This window comes from Belonocnema kinseyi, chromosome 4 (assembly GCF_010883055.1).
Source record: "Belonocnema kinseyi isolate 2016_QV_RU_SX_M_011 chromosome 4, B_treatae_v1, whole genome shotgun sequence".
NCBI classification, from domain to species: Eukaryota; Metazoa; Arthropoda; class Insecta; order Hymenoptera; family Cynipidae; genus Belonocnema; species Belonocnema kinseyi.
Window position 1 is genome coordinate 106721027 of NC_046660.1, and position 8967 is coordinate 106729993.

Sequence of the window (8967 nt, forward strand, 5' to 3'; positions counted from 1 at the left end):
GAGATTCTGTGACTTCAAGTGTAGAACCTGATTTAAAATGAAGTCGGTCATTTGGTTAATGGGATATTTATTCACCATTTTTTACAAAGTAGTATTCAATATATTAGTTATATTTTAATGGAAGAAAATACAAATATTTTTTTGAACGTAAATGAGTATCATTTAATGTTGTAAAATTCGTGTAAACGAGACGAGAAAAAATAAAATATATAATATTCGTTATCCAAGATTATGTTATACAGATTTTCAAATAGTACAAAATATGAAAGGGTAGTGAATTTGATACAATTACATTTTCGCGTGCTTGAGACATATTGAGTCGATACGAATTATTCTGATAGTAATTTGTAGATCAAATAAAACCACTGTCGATTGGCTGCTCGACCTATGTTTGACCGAGATATCGATGGCAAGCAACGGGGTACATTGTAATGGCCGCCTGACGTCAATCATATAACATATCGATATTTAAGAGTCATAAAAGCTGCAACTGATAAGTACTTAGTCGACTATATAAGTTGATTCACACCTATATGGGAAACACGGAAGATTCGCAGAAAATTGACTAAATTTGTGCAAAAGCGATACTTCTTACACCTGAACCGTAAAGGCAAAGTATATTTCGCCGAACAATTCCCAGAGTCAATCATTCTTTCTAATGGCACACAAATTGTACCGACGTTTCTCGATGAAAATAATTCTCATAAAAACTTCTCTAAGACTTTACGATTTTCTCTCGTGGAAAAGAGTACAGCGAATTTTATAGCTCCTTCTGCTTTTGTGTAGGCGGCGCTGTTGTAAAAACTTTCCTACTCTTGCAAGAATTGTTTTCCTTAACTGCTCATACTTTATGCAAAAGTGTCTTCTATAAATGCAACTTCTTGTATATACGGCTTTTAGCCGTACAATATTCCTCTATTATAAAGAGAAAATACGTACTTAAAGGGCCAAACAAGTTGTAAAATTATTGTCAATTTATTAATTTTATTTCTTGAGTGATTGAGCAATAGACTGTGGTCCAAAAATGCATAATACATTCTTGTTCCATACTGGAGGGCAACAACCCCCCCCCCCCCTTCATAACATTCAAAATCCGAAAATATAAATTTTAATAATTTAATTTTCTTAATTTTGATTTTAACAGGTGCCGGTTTCGACTTAAAGTTTCCGATGTAAAATGCAAGGTGAACAATCAGTTTTTTGAGTTTTTAAAATAACTGCTCAGGGTTTGGGAAAATGTGACGGGAATGTATAGCGGCTCGTAGAGAATTATTAAATGAAGAATTTGATGTCTCAGACATATGGGTTTGACACACCAAACATACCCCCACTAGTCCGTGAAAACTACCGTAAAAACCAAAAATCTCAATTCTTCATGAAAACGATATTTTGAGCACTGTATTCTCGTCTCTTTTTTACTTAAAATGATTTATACTGACCCGTCTAGGAATCTAATCGGAGATCCGGCTGTGTCCCGGCCGGATTAAAGCCGGGTGCTGGTCGGGAATTCGGCAGGGTTCCGGCTAAAATCTTCACGGTAAACTGGTCGGATCCCGGCTTGAATACCGGCCGGGATCCGGTCAGGTAATCCGGCCACGAAGCGGTTAAAAAATGTTGGTTCAGGGGAGAAATTGGTAACTTTTTTTTCTTTTAAGGCTCATCGTAAAGAATACGGTAAACTTTAAAGGCCAAATCAAGTTAACCATTTCTGGCAAGGAAATTGGAGTAGAATTTCAACCACTCATAATAGAACCTCATAGCAATTGTTTCACGTTGGAAACCACGTGGTGATTTTAGGCTAAGATGGTAAACAGAAAAAAATGTATTCACAAAAGTATAATTTAATTAAAAATAATAATTATCCGCAAACTAATTGGGGCTTTTAGACTAATTACTGAAACAAGGTTGATTTTAATGCCAGATCTCGATTTTATTTGCAAACTTCGAGGAAATGACGTGACGTGAGTGCAATGTGCACTCTCGTTCAAAGTGCGAAACTGAAAATTAGTGAGTGTCTACGCAGTCGCCAGACGCAGAAGGGGATATACATGGTAGTAAATTTGAAAGTGTTACAGACTAAACATTGTCTAAAAATAGTGAAAATTGTAATATTTCTGCTGATGCACATACCAAAATTGATAACAGTTTTATTTAATAAGTTGAAACATTCAGAAAAATGTAATGTTTTTTTAAAGAATTTAAAACAGCTTATTTCTGTTTCACGACGATGATGATTCGAGAAAAATGTAGCCCGACAAACTCCCGATCGGTTTCTGTCCATGAAACTCAGCCAGGAATAGCCCGGCCGGGATCCGACCAGAAACCTTGTTGTAGTATGGCCAACCGGGGAAATTTCTACATTATTAATATTAACATTATTAATATTTCTTTGGTGGATTATTTATTAACATTGTTTGATTATTCTTTTATTGTTTAAACAAATTCCATTTGTTTAAATATATATTTTTTTTAATTCATAAAAATTATTACTGTTAGTCTAGTGGGATATTTAATAACATTAGTTCATTTAGTTTTAATTATGTAAACAAATTCCATTTTTCTGAAAAATTAATTTAAAATTATTTTAATTTGCCACATAAATTATTGTGTAAGCAAATTAAAGTTTTAAAAAAATAAATAATAATGTATTGTTTATACAATTGAAAAATATTTAAAAATAAACGTATGTTATTACCGATAATAAACAGCCAGTTACACGAATTTTTAGAACAAAAACTTTTTCAAACAAATGGAATTTGTTAATATGGTTCAAGAATAATTAACCACAATGGCTAAATATTCCACTTGACCAACGGCAATAATTGCCATTAAAAACAAATTTCTGAAAAAATGTATTTCAATAAATGGAGTTTGTTTAAACAATTACAAATTAATTAACCAATACTGCTGAAAATTTCCGCTAAATTAATAGTAATAATTTTTAATAAAAAAATTTTTTTTTCAAACAAAAAATATTCGAATAAATTATATTTTTTTAAATAATTGAAAACTAATTAACTAATGTTGATAAATATTCCACAATTCATCGTTAGATAACTCTCTCCAGGTGTATAATTTTGTGTCACGTTTTCTCAAACCCTAAAAAGTTATTCCAAAATTTAAAAAAAGTGATTTTTCCCCATGCATTTTACATGGGAAACTTCAAGTTAAAACCATCCCTGTAAAAAAATAATGTTTTTGAGCTACCTTATTGAGCAGTGGTTATCAGCATTATTAGCTTTCTAATAGGGCGGAGGGAGAATACTTATATTAATAAAATCATTCCAACTCAGGGGGAAAATGTGGGGTCTTACGTCCGAAAAAAGTAAAAAAAAAAATTTGGAAATCGGTTAATATTTTCTGTCCTATTTTTTTTTATTAGAAAATTTAAATAAATTGCGCTATTGGTTAAAAAATTACGGTGAATTTTGAAATGTACAGTTTTAGCGAGTAAACAATAAAAAAATTAGAAAACCCAAAAAATTTGTTGCTTTTTTTTTAACGTGCAAGAAACATATATTTTGGATTAAGTTAAATAAATACAAAAAACAAGAATTTGTCAAACCTCAGATTTTTTCAGCTCAAAAGAAAAAAACATACTGCTATTTTTCTATCATAAAGAAAGCTTTTTTTCATTTAAAAATATGCACATATGACTGCATTTTTTTCATTTCCCCTCAGCTCAAATGATTGAATTAATTCTAGTATTTGTACTTCGCCATATTCTCTAGATCTGAATCAGTATACAGTAAAATTTCTAAAACACTGTAATTTTTCAAAATCAGTCAAAAAAATCCTTATATTCTTTGACTTTACACATATTATAAAAAGGGACATAGGATCCTATATATGATCCTATATAGGATCCTATATAGGACTCTCTCTAATAAGGTACCTTATGGCATAACTAATGGTACACAATGACACCTAACTAATAGTAGTTAACGGTACCTAATGGTACGTATGTCTCTAGGTGCTCTTGATAGGGTCCAATGGAGAAAAATATACAGGATCCTATCTCATTTCCTATATGCGGCACCTATAGATTCCTCCATAGGAATTTTCAGTAGGGGAGTGCTTAGAAAAATCGTTATTTCTACCTTAAGTTTTTAATTATTCTCTCGTAAAAAAATATTTTCTGATGAAACTTCATTAAAATATTTTGTATTGAGGATATTATATGTACGAGGGTGGTAGTAGGGTAAAAGGGTGGTTCAAGACAAGATAAAGTTCGAATTTTAATCAGAGGAATGGCTCATATTGTTAGATTTCTAAAAAAAAGATTAACATAGCTTTTTTCGATCCATCCTATTCGTTTTCAATATTTTAAAGAATTATTTATTGTTAAAATGTAACTGTTGACTGGAATAGGGCAGTTAATGTAGTTTTTGTGAATTATTCTGTAAACTCAACAAAATTCTGATATTTTTACACTTATTAATCATTGTTTAAGCCATGTCCATTTATTTAAACATTTTCATCTCAATAAAATATGAAAAACGTACACCATCTATGAGTACCAAGCACTGATTAGTTGAAATCAAATGTTTACACGGTGGATTTACTTTATTGTCAATTGTTTAAATAATTATCCACAGTTAAAATGTAACTTTTGACTAGAATAATGCAGAAAAGATCAGTTTCTTGGGAAATTTTCCACACATTTCATTATTCATCCCAATCAGACTCAACCAGTCCCTACAGTGGGGCGCTCTGGCCAATCATAGGCATCGTAGAGAGAATACATAAGTATAACATAGAGTGATAGCTCAGTTTCAGGTTATCCCTGAAGAAATGAATTGCAATATTCAAGAAACGGCGGCAAGAATTCGTAGTTTTATACACGATTAGAACCCGAAATACCTCTTTTTATCAAAATGAATCATCTTGAAAACATTAAATCTATTATTAAAGATCTTTACGAGGAGAGTATTCTCACTTAAAGCAACACTAGTAAGTTCAGGACTTCTCAAGGTAAACTACTAGCATCCTAAGCATTTTTGAAACGATGCAGGGACAACAAAATCGTCCCAAAATTCTTACAATTGAAAAATAATTTGCGAACATCTAAATCCAAGTCAATCCTGAATAATACAAGCTTGCTTCTCTTGAAAGAAAGAATACAACATACCAAATTTATCTTGCACACTACCTCCAAAAAACGATTAAAACTCCACCTTTTCCTATCAAACACCCTCAGATTTGACATTTAGTCTACATTAAACTGCATACCTTTTGACAAATTCCAAACGGATTAGAGATTTTTCCACTCAAAAACAAAACAAAAAACTTGAAAAATTACTTCTAGTAAGGTAAACAGACTAACTGGTACAGTATAAAACATCTCTGACCATCCTCTCAACAATTAAATGATGTCAGCCTTATCTAAAGTACATAATTTTGCAGTAGCTCCTTTCGAAATCCCAAAGTTAGAAATCATCAGCCATTTGGAATCCACAATATATACCCTTCCATCCGAAAAAGCGAATGACATACGACGTAGGACGGCCAACATTTTACGCCAAGCCCAACTTCCCTCCTCAAACTTAACAAAACAAGAAAAAACCTCAATTAAAGAACTCAATCGGCAGAAAGAAATCATAATATTTCTCGCAGATACAGGCAACACAACAGTAATAATGAATAAAGAAGACGATAAAAACAAAACCATGGACCTTTTAATTGACGATGTATACAAAAAAACTTAAAAAGGACCCCACAAAGACAATAGTCAGCAAAACAAAAACACTTCTAAAAAAATCTAAACTTGAGAGCCAAACAATATCTAAATTAATATCTTTTAATCTCATCTCTCCAAGACCTTACGAAATCCCAAAAATCCACAAAAATAACATTCTACTCAGACCGATCGTCAGCGCAATAAACTCACCAACTTACAAACGTGCACGCTTCCTCGCCACAGAACTAAATCCTTTTATAGGAAACTATCACACTCACGTCCAAAACTTATTTGACTTTATCAAAAAGATACAGTAGATTCGCATTTAATACTAAGACATCATGGTGAGTTTCGACATAATATCTCTCTTTACGAAAGTAACAATCTCTGATACATTTAATATGATTAAATCTTTTACAAACTTCCCTTCTGAGCTGGTACCTTTAATAGAACACTATTTCAATAATACTTACTTCTCTGTCAATAACCAATTCTACAAACAAACCTCAGGGGCAGCAATGAAATTCCCAATCTCACTTGTAGTAGCCAATGTCTTTATGGAACATCTAGAAACTAAAATCTTCAACCAAGCCAAGTATAACGTTCATGACACTTTTGTCATCTGGCGACATGGACGAGATGAACTAAATAAGTTTTTCGATTTCCTCAATAGTTTAAATTCTAATATCCAGTTCACCATGGAAATTGAACAAAACGGAAAATTACTTTTCTTGGACGTATTAGTTTACAAAAGATCTGATAACACATTAGGACATGAAGTTTACAGAAAACCCACGCATTAAATAGATACCTACTTGCTTCCTCACACCATCACCCATTTCAGAAACAATCGGTCATCAACTCACTTGTGTACAGACCTGTTTCTATGACAGATAAAGATAACTTACAAAAGGAATCACAAAATGTTAAACAACTCCTAATACAGAACGATTACACAAACAAATTGATAAAGCAATACGAAAATACACTAAAAAAAAGTCAACACAACCTAGTAGAGAAAGAAAGAGAAAAATGACCAACATCCTACCCTTCAACCAAAGTGTCACCGAACAAACAGGAAGAATTCTCAACAAACTCAACATCTAAAGTCTAAACCATACTTAAACCACCTGCGAAAATAGGACAACTACTAAATAACCCCAAAGACAAAAAGGCCCCCCTCAGTGATCCAAAAGTATATAAAATCCTTTTCTTCTTGTGGTAAAGTCTATATTGGAGAAACCGGACGAGCGGTGAGTCAACTTAGAAAAGAACACAAGAGTATAGTCAGGCCAAAATATTTCACGCAATCAGCACTAGCCGAGCATTATATCGAAACGGGACATAACATTTTATTTGACAAAACAATCGTCATCGTAAAAAAATAGGGACAATGGATATAATACCAATCCAATTTGACTTTCTGCCCTCCCGGATTTGAAAAAGAGAGACTTAATTAGTAAATCAGGTTCGACCAGTCTCCATGGTGGAGCGCTCTGCTCAATCACAGGCATAATAGAGAGTATACATAAGAATAACATAATCGGATACCTCAGTTTCTGGTTAGCCATGAAGCAGAAAATTGTCATCATTTCAACAATGAAAAATTATTTAAACAATTAACAATACAGTGAACCTATCGTACTGATCTTTCATTTAAACCAATGAGTTCAGGTTACTCAAAGAAGGTGTACTTTTTTATATTTTATCGAAAAAAATGTTTAAAAAAATATAAGTTGTTTAAAAAATGATTGATAAGTGTTTAAAATACCAGATGTATAAGATTTCTGTCTAATTTGATCACAAATTTGTTTTTAAAAAAATCATTTTTCTTCCTTATTCCAGTCGAAAGTTAAATTTAAACAATAAAAAGTTGTTTAAATAATAAGAAGAAAGTGAATTGATAACTGAAAAGTAATCAAAATTTCTCAGTACGCGGTAATGAAGAAAAGTTCAGCTATTTTAATCTGAAATTGTAAGGTTTACATCCAACCTTTTGGCTTATGATATTACAGTTTTAAAATGTAATTTTTTTTAATTTGCTCAGCACTTACAGCTGTCATAAAAAAGGAGATCTTATAATTTGAAATAGCAAAGCGCTTTTCATAGCTCGGTATCTGACATTACTGTTTTAAAATTTTAACTTTACTTTTACTGTTGGTTCCTTCTTATAAAGACACCCAACGGGCACGAAATTTAAGGACATTTTCAGGACGTCTGATAGATGTTTTCAGGACTTAAGGTTTAAACGACGTTTTAAGAACGTCCAAAAAAACGTTCTAAGTTTGTGCAAAAAAACTTCCTATGTTCCACCGTAATGTTTACACTTTCAAAATGAATACACCTCAATTACAGTTCAAATTGTACATATGCTGCGAAAATGGTTATTTTGACCATTTGAAAGTAGAAATTACAATCTTATAGTCTTACATTGTAATTTTCCCGTGCATTCGCCCTTGCAAATTTAACGCCTGACCTTCAACATTTTTTACTCCTACCCTCTGAGATAAGAGTTCGAACCTGTAAATCTGATATTTGACATATCAAGTTTTTAACTAACCTGCTTCCTCCTTCACACGCAATTTCTTTAATTTTTTTTTAATTTCCGAACAAAAAATGGACTTAAAAAAAGTCTTACGACTGTTCTAAAATGATAATGTTGTTGATGTAAATGTTTTACATCTTTAGCCAAAAAACATTAATTTTATAATCTTCCAGTACCCAGATACTAGGTTCTAGTATGCTTATTTCTGGTAGTTAAAAATTTTGCAAGGTATAATATGTTGTCTACATAAAGGGTTTCAGTTTCGAAAAGTATTTCCCTCTGATTGATTTGAAACTAGGTATATCCACGTATTTTGACTCGTTTCTTACGAAAATGATAGTGAAAATACCCCCAAATTTTATTTTAAAGGTAAAAACACGAAACCAGTTTCTTTCATTTTTTAAATATATTTCGATAAATTTTGGTTTGAGAGGAAAAATCTTAAATAAAAGTTGTAGCCCTCGAAAAAATACGTCTTTCTTTTCTTTAAACTTATCACATTAATTCATTTTTCTTCAAGAAAAATTGGAGAATGTTTTAAAAAGTATACAAGTATTTTACCAAAACTTCAGGAGGTAAGAACTTTTCGGGACTTAATCAAAAAGTGCTTGCCTTCGATATATACCAGGTGTATACATAAGAAACCGGTATTGACATCCAGCGGCCAGTAGGCACACTTGTAGGCACTGTCGGAACTTACCATTTGTGCTAATTGGCGTATTGTCATCTGTCAACAATATCC